The 16,195-nt window shown below is 32.4% G+C and overlaps 1 protein-coding gene and 1 long non-coding RNA gene across 12 annotated transcripts in view; both read right to left on the bottom strand.

Annotated features, from left to right (window-relative positions):
• CAP (Cbl-associated protein) overlaps positions 1 to 9,528 on the bottom strand; it is a 96,739-nt gene extending 87,211 nt beyond the window's left edge. For 6 of the 11 annotated variants that reach the window (XM_066297119.1, XM_066297123.1, XM_066297125.1 and 3 more), the window contains exon 1: positions 4,426 to 4,578. The gene's annotated coding sequence lies outside the window, so the exon portion shown is untranslated. Of the gene's footprint in view, positions 1 to 4,425; positions 4,599 to 9,383 lie in introns of those variants that run through there. The other 5 variants (XM_066297120.1, XM_066297134.1, XM_066297133.1 and 2 more) reach the window with 5 other exon arrangements.
• Positions 9,529 to 12,267: 2,739 nt separating this feature from the next.
• Positions 12,268 to 14,830, bottom strand: LOC136347244 (uncharacterized). Its single transcript, XR_010733464.1, has 2 exons — positions 14,569 to 14,830; positions 12,268 to 14,453 (listed from the first exon to the last, which is right to left on the bottom strand). It is a non-coding gene; the product is annotated as an uncharacterized lncRNA (long non-coding RNA).
• Positions 14,831 to 16,195: the final 1,365 nt, after the last annotated feature.

Raw genomic sequence — 16,195 nt, 5'->3', positions numbered from 1 at the left:
ACGAGGATAATTCCAGAAGTACTCGATCTAACGCTTAAAGAAAAAAAAACTTTGGAAAATATTATATTATTTTTCAACATACTCTCCTTTGAGCTTTGTAAATTTTTCCCAGCGATGTTCTGTGGCTTCTATGAAATCTCTTTCCAGCGAGTCTTGTTTTGAAGTTTGAAAATAGAAAATAATCTGAGGGAGCTAAATCTGGCGAATAGGGTGGGTGAGAAAAAAGTTCGAAATCAAGTTGATTGATTTCGGCGATCGCGTTAATGGAACTGTGAACTGGAGCGTTGTATTGATGAAACAACACTTCTTTTTCGTCAAATGCGGTCACTTTTTCCTAATTTCTTTGCTGCAATAAATTTGTACAACATTTTCCGTGGATTGTTTTTCCTTTAAGGAGATAGTCAACGAAAATTATCCTACGTGCATCCCAAAAAAACTCACGCCATCGCCTTTTCTGCTAATGGAACAATTTTTGCCTCGTGTTTTATCCATTGTTACGAATCGACGCAAAAACTCGGCTTTATTTCTGCGAAACTTTGCCCAACACTCCCTCCAAACGTCCTCAAGGCGCTGTTTTTGTTCATTTTAATTTTTCATGTCCAACTGTTCGGTCAAAATGCGATGTACAGTACTTATTGAAATGTCCATCGTGTCTATTGTCTCGTGGAATTTTAGCCGTCAGTCTTCCAGTACAGGTTTGTAGACTTTCGGCACAATTTCTGGAGTGGTCAGATCTGGAGTGTCATCGGGTCGACCACTGCGAGGTTCGTCTTGGCAGCTCGTACGAGCGCACTTAAACACTGCCATTCAATATTTTACAGTTGTGAACGAAGAACCCGATTCCTCCACAGTAGAATCTAAATCCGTTTTGATGTTGGATGGATTAAAACCGTTCAAATGGAAGTATTGAATCACGTATTGATGACTAATTTCTTCCATGTTCCCAAAATTTCTAAACGCGTCCACTAAATAATGGCTTCAAAAGAAATACAAATCAACGTAGCACTCTCAAACTATAGTTATGAGTTTTTGAGGTTATGTATTTGTAATGTACAGTAGCGGCAAAAATTAAGCAACTTCTTTTTATCACATGTTTTTAACCTGATTGAATTTTATATTCTAATTATTCTGATATTTATACCCTTGATATGTATTATTATTATAATATATATAAATATATTTTCGATAACCCCATAATAAAAAATTCTATTAAGGAAAATAACTTTTTGGTTAGCAAAAAGTAAAGCAACGGTAAAAAATTGTATTTTATTAGTTAATTATACAAATTTTTCGTTGTAATAATTTTATTGTTCAATACTTAGTAAAGTATTCTTTGTTTTTCATTACAGCAACATTTCATCGACTTGACATGTTTACCAATAAGAGCTTCATCCCTTTTCGCTCATTCTCCTTTGAGAGCCCAGAAAAGTTCTTCACGAGTGGAGTGATGATCCCCCTCTAATTTGGCTGTTTAAGGTCTCCCATAAGCTTTTAATCGGACTTGAGTCAGTTGACTGGGTATCCAGTGCAAAAGTTTAAACTTTTCCTCACGAAGCCAAGCTTGAACATATTTTGAGTTGTGTTTTGGGTCGTTATCCTGTTGGAACCAATATTATGCTGGAATGTGATCACCAAAATATGGCACCAAATGACTCTTTAATATTTCTTGGTAAGAATATCAATTCATCGTGCCTTCAATTTTGATTAAAGGTCCCATCCCGAAGCCAAAAAACAGGGGCCACACCATAAGAGACCCACCACTATGTTTTACCGTGGGAACAGTGCATTTTTTGTTTAATCTTTCATTTGCAGGACATCTTACCATTGGAATACCATCCGAGTTGAACATATTAAACTTTGGTTCGTCGCTCCAAATGACCCTTTTCCATTCATTTTTTGCCCAGCAAACATGTGCTTTCGCAAATTCTAACCTGGCTCGTCTATTTCTTTCTGACAACAACGGTTTTTTGGATGATCTTCTGGCAAGCAATCCAGCATCTCGTAATCTCTTTCATAGAGTTCTTGAAGCTAGTTCAATTCCCAGTTCCTTTGAGATAGAATCTCTTATTTCCCACAGAGATGCAAACGGATTTTGTATAGAATATTTTATAATTTGTTTGTCTTGAAAGCTGGTGGGTTTTTTTTGATCCATCTGACTTATGATTAACTTCCACATCTCCAAACTTTACAAACCGCTGTAATATTCTTGTAACTATTCTCTTATTTAAGTCGAAGCGTCTTCCAATGGCAACTTCCTTTTCTCCATTTTTCCACGCTTTCACAGTTCCCACTTTTAAACTATTAAATAAACATTTACCCCTAGACATTTTCAAGCATCAGGAAATTGTAAAATTATAACAGCAGATCTCAAAAGCCCAATTAAATACTAGAAAAGAATGAGTTGCTCTATTTTATACCAAGCCAAAGGTATTTACTGCCTCTAAAAATTTTTATAAGGGTAATATGAGAAATATTTTCACGTATATAATAATAAATAACATGGAAATATAAAAATTTTTAAAATTTTGGGTTCAGTCGTACCAAAAAATCGTAACGAATTGAAAAAAGTCGCTCTACATTTTTCCATTGCTGTATGGAAATTTTCAATAAAAAAATCACCATCTATATATCAGGCCGGATACTCCTGGGACTATCCTGGTATTATGTTCATGAGCTAGGTCTTCCTGATCTTCTTGCCTATTAGATTTTAAATTATAATTGCATAGTTAATCCTGTTATTTTTTTTACTAATAATAGGTGATTTCTATCTTATAATGGTTGATGGAATTTCTAACAGTGGCTCAAGCAAATTGGACTATTTTAATTTTAAAAGTTAAATGAATTTAATAGGCGATAATTAGAGAAAAAAAATTATTTTCCGGTTGCCGGTTGTTAACAGGTTCTTTACGGTATCTACTAAAAATTGTTCATTTAACATTGATCCACGCGATTTTCCACTCATGAACGATTTTTAACAATATCAACATAGCCTATTTGTTCTAGAATTTCTGTCCATGAAATGGACGAAAAAATATTGCAACTAATTGGCGTGTTAATGGGCAATCAATAATTCCAACTTTATTAACCTAGTCGCCTCGGTCACGTGTCAATCCGTCTCTACCATCGCCTTCATTACTGTACTAGTTGGTTAAATACCTATTAACGCTCTTCCGTAGCGTCGTCTTCCTTTGGAAAAAATGCAGCGGCAATGTCAGTTTTTCGCTTTTGACAAGGCGAAAACGCAGTAAATTTACTGTCACAGCGAGAATCATAGGAATTAAGCCAAGGCAGTAAATTTGCGGTTTCGCTGGATACGAGACATAATTTTATCTCCAATCGGTACTGAATAACCAATTTTTCTTCGAGTGACTAGAAAAGCGTTTTGAAACGTGATTAATGACACAAAAGAGGCTGCAAACTCTTATGAATAGGTCAATTTTTTGTCAGAGAAAAATAATGATTTGTTAGCGGCAGTGCGCTACATCACATCGCTTCAATCGGGAGTTAATGAGACCGAAGGGTTTGTTAAACGCTAATACAATAATGAAAAATTCCTGGCGGCACTGCTTAATGAACACTTCCGAAATAATTTCATATTTAACTTCAATAGCCCTATAACATAAAGAGAAACACGACCACGTTTATGCTTAATACTGGGCGGCCTTTCAAGGAAGACCTCATGCAAATATTTAACTCACTCTCTCTTGCTCGAAGTAGTACTTAGACCATTTATTTCTGCCTATGAGATAATTCATAGGTGATCACCTATGAATGATGAATACTGAATGAAAGTTGTTCTTCGCAGAGAACACATACTAAACGTTGGAATAACCTTAAAAGAGTAATATGCATAATAGGCTCTTGCATACTGAGTAAGTTGTCTTATACTAATGGAAAAAGGTGATAAATACTTAAATATATTTGGTGTAGCAATTTTGCCGTTGAATCTCAAAATATTTTTTATTGCTGCTCTGTTTACTTCGGCAATTATCAGGATTTATATTATGCAGATATGGAGCTTCAAGGGTGGGCCCAGGCGCAAAATTTGCGATTATTGTGACAATGGGACACTTCAAATTTAGGTGATTTCTTGGAGAAATTCTTGAATCATAAAAATGCTGCTCCTTTTAAGGATTTAATACATTCGGTGTCCTTTGCATAAATTACTTTAAAATGCTAACGATGTACGAATGTGTGCGACAACAGGTTCTTAGCAAAAATAACTTCGTATCTAACCGATGTCCGTATGATTTGTGATGCAGCCATATATTCTCTATTAAAAGTATCGTATCCTCTAAAAGGCACTGAGGAAGAATCAACGATTTCTGCGTTTGATTTCGAACTCTTTGAGCTCAATGCTATTGTACTAAATGTTTGATTAAAATGAGTCAGGGACGAAGGAAAATTCGTTGTAGTTGTACTAACCTGAGTGAAGCAGCGGCTGTAAATCGGGCACCACAATCTCATTTAAAACTTTTAAGTATTGGATAAATATTTATTCACCAATTTTATCCAATAAATAACACATTTTCACAAATTTTCCCTCCCCGAAGCACTTTTAAAGACTCCGCGATCGCGCAAATAGTGCCGACGCACCTTTAGTTTTGAGCGACTGAAACCGCGGCAAAAGCGAGAGTCTGTTCCTTGAGATATGTTTATTTTACGAGCACATGTGTAGGTAAACAATTTGTTGGTTTTTTAAATGGGTTTATTAACCATAATTACAGAGCCCATACCGTTTATAAGCCTGATAAACCTTTGATGTTTGAATAAAGTTTAAATTAGAATGCCGAACTGATCTTGGTTATGAATCTTTAAGATAAACAGAAAAGTGCCTGCTAAAAGAACTGAGATTAAATATGCAGTTGGATCGCGACAAGGAAAATACACCCCTGGAAACGCAAAGAAAAGCGCACCTTCAATATTTACGAAGCCTTTTAATGAAAGCAGTCGTAAAGCTGAAAGGTCCCCTTTTGCTATCCTGGTTAATATACCCCCAATGGAAAGCGTATATCCTGAAGCGAAATGTCAAAGGACTAGGGAGGAAACTAGGACACATCCTAGCATTTTTCCCACCCTTGCGTGAAATGGGAAAGGCTCCAGCTAGAGGACGTTCCTCGAGAAGAACTGAGTATGGATTGTAATATTTTATCTTTTCGTCAATTTTAAGAGAACTTTTTATTACAAATCCTTTGTTGTCTCGCGTTTAGTAATTCCCGTAATGTTTTGGCTTTTCGTTGCCTTTTTTGTTTTTATAAAGGAATCATTGTAGTTAAGCTTTCGAAAATCTTGGCAGCATTTAATATTTTCCAGTATTATAACCTCCAGCATCAAACCTTTCTATCCGAAGAAAAATTCTATTCCAGGTGACTCTACAAGGTCTATACCAAATTTCACCACTGACTTCTGGGGCGGAAACGTGAGGGTTTAATTCGATTTACCTTAGTCTAAAAGTGGACGATTTGTTAAATACAGGATGTTAAGTAAATACACAGGGTGTTTCCCAACTATGTGTAAAAAAATTTAAAGGCGTAATCCTCGACTGATTTTGAGTCAAAAATGTCTAATAAACATATGTTCGCAAATGCCTTGTTTCCAAGACACAGGGTGTTGACTGAAAGACGTTGAAAAAGGTTTTAAAGGTTTCTAAAGGTTTGGTGGTATGTACTAACTTGTTTATTGTTAGTTTTTTTGCTACTTCCACTACTATAAACAAGATAGTCAGTGTTATTTTGGTATTTTACTCTCTAAAGTGAAAAAATTTAGTTCTGTGTCTCAAAAATCAGATTATACCTCAGTTTTGAAAATTTTTCAAATGCCTAATTACACTAATCAAGAAATGGCCAATATGTTTTTTGTTTACGACCCTGCTGATGGTAAAATTCAAACACCCAAATTGAGTCATTTTGAAAATAAAATCTCTTTTTCTTGTCACATTTCAACACCCTGTATCTTGGAAACAAGGTATTTGCGGACATATGTTTATTAGACATTTTTGGCTCAAAATCAGTCGAGGATTACGCCTTTAAATTTTTTACACGTAGTTAGGAAACACCCTGTATAACGAAATGTTTAAAATATTACTGCGTCTGTAATAGCACTATCTGAACAAAATGTTGCATCAGGAAGTTTTCAATGACGAGAAATCAGAACACGTTTACATTTCCGATGTACATTGTAGAGGACGCTTTCGGCACTAGTTGAACTCTTTTTAAAGAGGCATAACTTTTTCATCATCCGTTATAAAATTTATTTATGGTTGAACATATCTTGGTCCAAGTCTCTACGCGCATTCCTTTCTGAGCTACTTGAAAATTGCAGTTCGCTGCATGTGTTGCATAATAGCTTTATAGTGCATATTTATTTGTACGGTTGCAACAAAAAAGTATTAAAATATTTAATTAATTTTAAATTATTGTTATTTCTGTAAATATTCATGTCTTTATTCGACTATGCCAATTTTTTATTTGTTTATTTTGTTGTACTGTACGAATGTACCTATTTTAAAGGATTTTTTTATGACGTGCCTTGAACTTTAAACTTTAAATATCTCAAGAAGGAATGCCCGCAGGGACTTGTACCACGATAATTTTTTTCATGAAATATGTAGCAAAACACAAATCTAGTCACCAATAAATTTTATACCGAATGTTAACAACGTTATGTCCCTTTAAACAAGGTGCACCTAGCGCCGACGGCGCCTTTTAAACTGTGCATGGAAAATTTTAATGGATTTTGATTTCTCGCTCCCAAAAACCCTCTGATGCGCCATTTTGTTTAGATAGTACCATTACAAATGGAGCAATTTTGTTTCCTTTTTTTGTTGTCAACTTTGTCGTCCAATATTTCCTCACTTGTGGATTACGGTAAATTGGACTAAATCGTCATGTTCCTCCTCAGTAATCTACGGAAGGCTTTTGTACCGACTTTTTAAAAACACCCTGTAAAATATTACCTTTTGAATCATAATAATGCCTTTGAATCAGTACACATGTTTGAAGGTATTTGCTCCGAAACAGGTACTTTTTGACTGAATTTTTTAAGAATGCGGATCATAAAAAAAATACAAACCGTAACAAACGTTGTAACAATGAACAAAAAAAGTATGTAATGTTATGGGTTACTGAAAATCCCGAGATATCCCCTTGCGAAATTGAATATATCACAAGTATCCCGAAACCAAAAACTGGGAGTTTGACCCGATGTCGCCGAAAGAGAAGAATATTTTACGAATATTCCCACTGAAATGCGCAGATAATCAATATATTTTACATAAAAATGTTTAGTCAGATAGGAATCAAGTGAGAAGCGATAGAATTTTCAATAAAAAAATTGCCTTCGTTGGTTGAGGGGAAACCCCCGCGCGTATAAGATTCCTCACCACTACCACCATTTCGGGTTTAACGTATGGGTCGAAATATTTGAAACTCGAATAATTTCTTTTATGCCCATTTCCCAGTTTACTTGAGAGGGAATTAACACATAACTGTGTATATTATGATAATAACGACGCATATAATGTAAGAATTCTGCAGAAATATCACATAGATTTCCTAGAAGATGGACAGGCACACTCTGGGAACATACATCTAAAATCATGTTTATCAACATTTGAGATGGAAGAAGAAATTCTCAAACATTGCGGGAATTATTAAGTTCGATATATCAGTGAAAAAATCATCCAAAACTGTATTAAAAAAGTTAATGATCATCCTTGACAAACGAAATCTTATTACCCAAATCGAGATTGTTACGTTGATACTTCTAAAAAATAAAATGGTAAAGTAATTGCTTACCATAAATGGGAATTTTTTTTCTAATTTGAAAATTTCGGTTTTTTCGTAATAATTGAAAAACAAAAAATAATTTAGTTGATAAATATGAATTGTCAAATTACCCTCTTAAACGTGCAATTTTCCTCCTATTTAACCTAGTGTGCAGCTATCATCGTTTACGAGATATCCACGCTGGACATTCTCGTCTTAAGCACACTGTATTGTAAAGTCGCCAAATTAAAATTTCAGAGCAGTGGGATTTTTGATACATTTTTATAGCCATCATGATTTAAAGCTTAAGAGTAGACGGATACGTGTTTCACTTTAATACAGGGTATTATAGTTTTAACTGGCATAACTTTAATAACGTATTTAAAAAAAAAATTAAATTATTAAATTTTTTAACAAAGGGTTAGAAATTCTTTAACGAAATTTTGGAGATGTTGACGACTATGAGCGACGCGTACGTTTTATTGGAAAAAATTATTTTTTAGCTTTCTAGTGGCTTGTTTACCTTCAAGTTAGAGAATATTTTTCAGAAAAAATAATACGGTATTGGTTTTTCTGAAAATTAAAATTAGTCTTGAATTTCTCGTTTACTTCTAAAGAAATAGTCTCTCTTGATGTTTTTTCGTTCCGCTCTCCATTTTCAAGTAAAAAAATTTGAATAATTTTAATGCACTTTTAGTTTTCTTACATGTTAAGGTTAATTTGATACCTACCTATATTGATATATACTTAACAATAACTTTTGACCTAAAAATATTCAAGACTTATTTTTGCTCTTAAAAAAAAAGTGGTGGATCATTTTCCTTTCCTTTTAAAATTTTAAATAAAGTTTTGGTATCATTACGTTGTAATGATTAATTTGGGACGTACATTAAAATTATTTAAAAATTTTTACTTGAAAATAGGGGGTAGGACGAAGAAACCTTAATAGAGACTATTTCTTAAAAAATAAACGAGAAATTCAAGAATCATTTTTCTTTTCAGAAAAAACAATACATCATTTTTTCTGAAAAAACGTTTCATAACATGGAGGTAAACAAGCCACTGGAGAAGCTAAAAAATATTTTGTTAAAGAATCTTTACCCCTTTGTTAAGAAATTTAATATTTTTCATTTTTTAAATCAAATTTGAACCCTGTGTATCTGCTAAACAAAGTCTTATTGGATGTGGGTTTATTTAGAAAACTGACATTATGTTTGAACTTACACAATCCTTTGAGAACTGGTATTTAAAGCATTTATCACAAAATCGAAAGTAGTCAAGGACCCACATCCAGAATAAAAACAGCGGTGAATTGGATAAACTTCATGGTTAAAAGATGATAGCATTCGTATTATTAGAAAAAGTGTTTTAAAATCTGGAGAAGATACGTTTATTATTAGCTTCTTATATGAATTGAATTGGTGTTATCCAACAGCTATATTCAGAAAAATATTGAAAATTTCGTTCAGCCGATGTTATTAAAAATTAACGATTTCTATGCCAACTTTTAATTTAAACAAATCTTCATTAAGCTCGAGTCGAAATCATAAACATAAACTCACCTCACTTTACTAAAACTTCACTTCTTTAGCTTAATTCTTTACTAAATGCACTTACCTCACTATCACCACTTGTTACTACAACACTTCCATATCCCTGCATTTCACATTAAAGAGGAATTGGTGCCACTTCAAGTGAAAAGAAAATGTTTTTGTTGTTTGTTAAGTACAGAGAAGCCATGCTGATAATAAAGTGAGGAAATCGATAAACAGGAAAGCAGCTGATTTCCAGCAGGGTTGTTGCAGGGTCATCCCCTGCGAACCGGGGGAAAGTGCATTCGAGCTTAATCGAAATTGACACGCAAGCAATGGGTGGGTCAGGATTTGTTTGGAATTATATATAGAGGTTTTTTTTTGGTTTCAGAAAGTTTGGAAGAACAGTTTACGCGTATTCAATGTATATATTGTGAAAGAAACGATTGAGGAATTTGTAATGAGGCAACTAAAGTATACATGCAAACATCTAAAAGTTTCATAGAGATGAAAATAGACATCTGAGCCGGAAAATTGAGATAATGTAAATGAAAGCAGGATCTAGTTTTCGCAATATACGAATATATAACTTGGTTGAAAAGTTGATCAAAATCCTACATTTATGTCAGATTTGCTGCAAGCCAATTCGTGGTGTCTGCACTGAAATCAACAAAAAATATATTTTATATCACATAAGAGTCAGCTAACCGAAAATAGCGTTCCTAGTCTTAATGTGGTAAAACTCTCTCCTTAAGCAACAAGGAACTATTCCAAATTTAAAGCTTTTTATCTTTACCAAAAGCTTTCAAACCTATAATGTATATACAATAGTTTTTATTTTGTCTTCGTTTATTTCTTACTTATATATTCTACTCAATTCATGTCCCTGTTTCTACACCTATCTGTAATAGATAAAAAATTCGACCATTGCTTAGCAGTCGCCATCTCGTGCCGACACATTGCATATCGATGGTTACATTAGAAGATATCTGTAAATTTGTAGGGCGCATTTGAAAGTTGGAGCATAACGAATTGACATTTAATAGATGGCAGAACAATGGTTATCTTTGAAATTTCGTTCTAAAATGTAAGTAATAAACTTTTTGAATTTCATTTTTCAAGCTTAATGCATTTTATCATTCGATATTCAGTTTAAAGACTTTTGCTCAACTTTCACACCTGAAAAAGTAAAAAAGCAAAACATTTTTCCGGCTCGTAAATTTATATTTGTTTCGTAACTTACTGGTCAATCTTAAGCAATTTTAACTGTAACATTTTGTAGTTTTAGCATTATTTATTTCGATAATCGATTTTTGTTTATAAATTTTAGGCATGTTATCAATGATACAAAATAGAAAATTTAAGAAATTTCTTTTTTTGGAGAAATTAGGTTTCTTTTGGGAGATAAAAAGGAAACATTATGAAACTGGCATTTTTTTTGTTTATGTTGGTATCGGAATATTAGTCCTAATTTAATAAATATTAATAATACACTTAAATATTGTTCACCCAGGCAATGGTATTTCTTCTAGGTCAGAAATGTTTACAAAGCGCATTGATTACAAGTAAAACCTTATTTCTAACTTTTATCATTTTTTTTAGTACTCCTGAATCGTTTTCAAAATTTTGTAATCTTTTTTAGGGAAAATTCATCCATGATCCTCTATAACTAACTCATTTTTATGTGCTATCAGTCAGAAGGAAGATTTAAATAACACACTTGCTTAGTATATCGATTTTTGAAACTTTTGAGCAGTCATGACGTCTGGATTTGAATTTGTTTATTATACTTCGTTAAGTTTATTATACTTAAATATACAAATTTCTACTCCAATTTTTTTTTCAAGTAATATCGATGAATAAAATAACAGCATGTTTTCAACAATTTTTCATAGGGTATTTCAGATCTGAATATCAAAATATATAAAATTCGGTTTTTTCTTAGTAAATCTTTATTTATTATTGAATTGAATATTTAGGACCTTAGCACATCACAATGCAGAAACTTTGTATATAGTTTCATGCAACTACATTTAACATCTTTTAAGTAATTTTAGTTTTTTTTGCTGGCGAGCCTAAATTCTGAAAATACTGTATGCTGTACTCATCAGAAATTTTATTTAAAAAAAAAAACGATTTCTAGCGCAAGATTGGTAAATCATAAAATCATTTTTCTTATGCTGATTTTTGGAAATGGGTTGGTAAGACCCAATTGTCTTACAACCCCATCGAAAATGAATAAAAAACATAAGGACAAGTAAACAGTTTCAAGGGAGTTTGTGTAAATTTAATAAAAGGGTGTGGGTTTGAGGCACAAAAACAAAAGGGAAATTTTAATATTTTTTTATTTCAAAATCTGTGAATACAAATAATTAGTTATAAAAAAGATATATTCTTAAAACTAGTGAAACGTTCATAAACTCGCAAAACACAATTAAAAGTGCAGAATGTCGAAGAAATGGGTACTTCCAAGGTTTTTGCCAAGGATATACAAAAATTAAGTGATTTTATATACGAGTATATACTTGTTTTAACTCAGCGATGATTTCATTTCGTTTTATATGGATTTTTGTACTTCAACTGCTCTGTGCAAAGTATGAAAAAACTTAAATTCTAACACGCTAGTAATAAACTTAATTCCTTCCGAAGTTCTAAATAAGGCTACATATGATGCAAGAAGATCACATTGTCCTTGCTTCAAAAATAGCGTAGAAACTCGAAAACAATTAGATTAATGTAAGTCGTAATATAGCAAAATATAAGGCACACATACACCAAAAAAACCTTAACAACTAGTACGTATAACTAAAACTTATGTAATAAACTTCAAAATTACGGAATTTTCTGAACTGATTTTGATATATATCGTCAACAATGCCTTCAGATTTTTTTTTCAAAGGTATAAAGATATTTTTATGCTGCTTAACTTAGCTTAATTTGTTTAACATAGGCTTGAGAACATTTTCTCGAAGTATTTTACTCCCATTGTTGACATTACTATATAAATGCAAATAGCAATATTTTTTTTGTTTTTTTTTACTTTGGTTCTTATGAAAAAATGCACACAAAACATAAAACATAAAAAAATGTGTCTAATTCAATTACACTCAAAACAGAAAATAAATGAATTAAACTGCAAAAACCAAGAAAAACACAAACTTAATTAAAAATAAAAATCCAAATAAAAGTTAAGAAATCAAAGAGAAATAAAAAATTAAAACAGAACTAAAAACTTATCCTGCAATTTCAATTACTCAAACAAAAACGTAAATTCAACAAGAGATTAACAAGTGATAACAAACATTTAACAATGCTAACAAATTGCTCTATTTAGGAGCGTAAAAACTTCAGTAGATTTGTAAAAACTATTTATCAAAGATTCTCAGAAGAAACAAATATGAAAAAATGTAGTGCTGTGTGTTTTTTTAGTATTAATTGTTTAATAGAACGACCCCTTCATTAATTAAATTAACAAAAAATAACAGGAAAACGTAACAACGGCATTCGACCAAAGGCAAGCTATAAACTCTAAACAAAAATATTTCTACAGGAGAATATTGGTTTTACGAAAAGGAAAACATAATAATACAATCAAACCTGGGACACACGTATTTCCTAAAACAGCAATTTTGGGATAAATTAAATCGGAAGTATCAAATATGCGAAAGTGCTGAAGTAAGAAAAATAAATAGAACATAAAAATTATTTTAAAACCCTAACTATTGTTCAAGAAATTAGAAGAAGTAGAAATTGAAGTAAATAAGTAACTATAAATAAACAATGTAGAAACAAATTTTTATGATTTTGTACGAATTTATGTTGGTAATTGAGTTATTGGATTTCTTCCAAATTTCTACAAATAAAAATTCATGCATGAAATTACAACAAAAAGTGAAAACCAAAAACAAAATAAAGTAAAATAAAAATGCAAAGCAAAGGAAAATTAAAAAATATTATAAATGTTTAACTGTTACGTATGCATGTATTGAAATTATTTCGGAAATTTATAAAAGTAGTGAAAACCAAAATAAAATAAAAATGCAAAACAGTAGAACATGAAAAAATAAAAATATACTTTAAATTGGTTGCCTTGCATTCAATTACCTAGATAGTGACTTTTTCGAAATTAAAATTAGTGCGCCAATTAGAAGAAAAACATTAGAAAAGAAAATAAGGTTAAAATGCAAAACAAAAGAAAGCGAAAAGAATTAAAATTTTGGAAAAAACGATTTGAATATTTTGATATGGCCGGACAAATATTTAGTATTTTGTTTAACTCGAAATAACAGTAAACAGGTGAAAAGGCAGCAGAAGAAGGAAATATTAAATTAAGATAAATCATAAGTTCAATTGAATAGTCTACACCAAATCTACGTAGTACATCAAAACTTTCAAAAAAAAACATGAGGGACATCTGCAGGGAAATTTATAAGCCTTTGATCGAGCACACTGTTCAAAAATTGGATGTAAAACTTAACGAAACAGAAACAAATGGTTGATTAACGACACAGAAACAGGTTTCGAGGTTAAAAAGAGATAATATAAAAATTAACATGTACTTCCAAAGAAAGTAGGTATGAAGATTTGTAATCCAGAAAAATTTCCAAGAGAAACTATTGTGTAATTTTTGGTGTTGTGGTAAGAGAATAACTACATAACTGTTAAAGCTAATAACAACTTATAACAAGTAACAAAAATAATAAAAAACAACAATTTAAAAAAATTATAAATTAGATAACTGAAACGTAACAGGAATAACGCAAATATAAGAAAGGTAACAATAAACAGAGATTTCTAGGGATATTGGAACATTAAGAGGGTTGGTATTTTTTGGAGGAAGATTTGTTAAAAAAATAACAACGTAAACAATGTATAACAATAATAATAACAAAAGGGGCCTTCAGGGGTTAATCAGATGTCCATACTAATTTTTTTGCAACAAGATATTATCAAACATCTTGTAACAGATGCATTTTTCACAGGAAACTGTTACTTTTGTGTTACGATTCATATTACATCCCATCAAATGGAATAGTTAAAGGAGTAACAATACCTTCATCAAGTTCAGATTTGTTGTCCATGTATGAATTTATGCTACATTTTGTAGACGAATTTTGGCCTAGTGGTTTGGTGGCAAGAACTTATCGAACAAGAACTGTAACAAATAAAACCCACTGTTAAGCAACAATTTCGGTATTTAAAATCTATGAAATATCTTCAACAATAAGACATTGGTTAATAGGAGAAATTCGGATCCACTTTTTACTTACCTTACGTATCCCGTTTCTTGTAGTGTGATTGGTTTGGTCAAACTCAATGTAAAACTTAACAAAACAACAACAATAACAAAAATTTAACACTGATGGGTGATTCCCGCCACAGGAACCACCCCGCAACAACACACTGACGAGGTTAACACTCGATTGAAGCTTTACCACACGGAGGCCTCCCTTATATACAGATTCAACCCTTGGTGACTGAAGAGTGAAGGTATGAGAAAGTCGCGTCCCCACCCAGTATAATTGAATGCAGTAATAAGGGCCAAGAAGGGTCTAGAAGCGGGATTTCTGTTAAGGATATTATTTTTAATGTTGGTTATTGTGAGGCGAAGGGATAGCGTGAGAAGATTTGCCCCTTCTTGTGTTGCATATGTGGATGGGCAGAAGAGGCAGCTGTGTATTTTTTGAATAGCTGAATATTCGGGATTTGAGTTTTTTTTATTTATTTACTATAAGCGGAGAAAGGTTTTATATACATTCCTGCAGTAATATCGTCACAATTTTTTTTTTATGTAAAATGTGTTAAACACGGACGAAAATACAATTGATGGTGTCGTCAAGATGCCGGGCAGCCCGCTCGTTTGCATCCAAAATTATGGAAATGCGAAGGTGTCAGCAAGTAGATATTTACTACCAAATTGCAAGCGTGAAGACATCATTAGGGAAGATTTATTGCTGGAAGATTGTGGGCGAATTGATGCCACGGATGGAAAGCTATCCTTATTACACATTATCTATATTTATTGCTGTTGGATGCTGGAAATTTGGGAATATTAGTTAACTAACTTGTCTGGATGAAATTCGTCTAAGTGGATCCTGTTTACGACATAATGTAGGTAAATGTTGTTGCTTAAACAGTGTTTAAAACTATTTTTTAGCACGATTTTGAAAACACTTGTGTCACGACCGATACTACCTGAACAATCAAGAGAATTTTTCTGAAGAAAATGACATTGTAAAAGACAACCGTTTTCGAATCTATCCTCTCTCCGTTTATCTAAACGGAATTGTTCTACTAAGTGTTTCATGTTTGTGTTTCGTCCTTAGTCAACACGCACTTCCAGAGATAGACATTTAAATCTAATCTTTTAATCTAGACACTTAAAATTCTTCCTTTTGCCGATGGAAGGACCAATTGTGATTTCAGGATAAGGTACCAAATGTGCGGTGGTGCTCGATGGATTAGATTTATATGATTCGGCCCAAGGACCAAACGATTGATCATTCCGCAGATGTGGTGCTTCCATAAAGCTGCAGCCCGGGTTGATTTTCGATTGATTAATTTACATTCGAAACGCTCTGAGCTTGCAGTCTCAGAAACCTGGTTCATGCGAATTAATCGAGAACTTTCACTATTTATTAAGGTTTATTGATATCGATGACTTCGTTATACAACTATTACGAGAAATTTGACAAATGAGAAAACAGGAGCAAAACTATTTTAGCGAAGAGCTAGCACGATTCTGAGCTATTCTTGGATGCTAATTTTTTTCAATTTTTCCTTCTGGTTCTTCATACGTTCATGCGTATTATATAATTAATGTATTTTTTTAATTTATCGAAAATTAAGAAAAACATATCCACCTTCATTAGAGCGACTGGTGACTGCTATTGAAAT

This window comes from Euwallacea fornicatus, chromosome 27 (assembly GCF_040115645.1).
Source record: "Euwallacea fornicatus isolate EFF26 chromosome 27, ASM4011564v1, whole genome shotgun sequence".
NCBI classification, from domain to species: Eukaryota; Metazoa; Arthropoda; class Insecta; order Coleoptera; family Curculionidae; genus Euwallacea; species Euwallacea fornicatus.
Note: the sequence above shows the minus strand (reverse complement) of the source record. Positions and strands in the feature narration are given on the sequence as shown.